The sequence below is a fragment of the Macrobrachium nipponense genome, chromosome 14 (genome assembly GCF_015104395.2).
Source record: "Macrobrachium nipponense isolate FS-2020 chromosome 14, ASM1510439v2, whole genome shotgun sequence".
Taxonomy (NCBI): domain Eukaryota; kingdom Metazoa; phylum Arthropoda; class Malacostraca; order Decapoda; family Palaemonidae; genus Macrobrachium; species Macrobrachium nipponense.
Window position 1 is genome coordinate 85,557,896 of NC_087207.1, and position 1,145 is coordinate 85,559,040.

The following is a 1,145-nucleotide window of genomic DNA, read 5'->3' on the forward strand; positions in this document are numbered from 1 at the left end:
TTATTATTATTATTATTATTATTATTATTATTATTATTATTATTATTATTATTATTATTATTATATAATTATTATGATTATATTATTATTCAGAAGATGAGCTCTGTTCTTGCGGAACCAGAAGCCATTGAAGCTTCCAAAGAATATTTACAGTATACAGAAATACAGAAAGAAATCAGTTATCGAAAAAAAAAATAAAAAAAATAAATAAATTAACAAATTCATAACTAAGGTCTAAAGGAAGCGAGACTTGCAATGATTCTTGAGTTGGATATCTAGTTGTGTATTATTTTCAGTGTCTGCAGCTCATTTTCAAGTATTAGTTCTCAGATCAATGATATCATGGACACCAGTTCATATGAGATTCACTTAAGTGGTCGTCTGTTCACTGTTCCAGTTTCCTTTGCTTTTGTGTCAGTAATTTGTCCTAAGTGATTTCGATTAGATTCTTTGTACCGTATTACGTGATTCTTGCTTTGTTCAAACGAACATCGCCCTTTCTCTCAGTAAGTCCGTGGCGCTTTTGCTTCATACGGATCAAAGTATTAATGTCAACGAAAAATAACTGAACTACGAACATGGATACGGTATCCTCGATCGCCTTTATTTCAGTGTCGGCACGAAGTGTCGATTCTCTCGGCTGGCGAGATCAAAGCCGGAACAATGAGAAGCATCACAGGCATTAAGGAAGATTTTGTTTATACGAAGGGAGGATTTGTTGTGCTTTTATGGATCTCGCGATTAATGCTGTCATGATCGCCCGTATTATGAGCGAATTGATTCTCGATTATCGAAAAGTCAGCACAAAACGAGTATGATGTATTATTTACTTTGAGATTCCGCTTTGACTGCACAAATTACCCCACGAGAGAAACAGTGTTATGCTGGGTACAGTTATGGTTGGGTAGTGCGATATTCCAATATAGTAATAAAAGCTCTTTGGGTGCAACTTAGAATAAGTATACTGCTTAAGATGCAAATTCTCACGTATGATAAAAACTGATCATGAGATTACTTTTGAAATTAAAGATATAAATCCACTGCTCAAGCTTGGTTGGATTTGTAAGCACGTTCTCTAATATCACACACACAACACACACACACACACACACACACACACACACACATATATATATATATATATA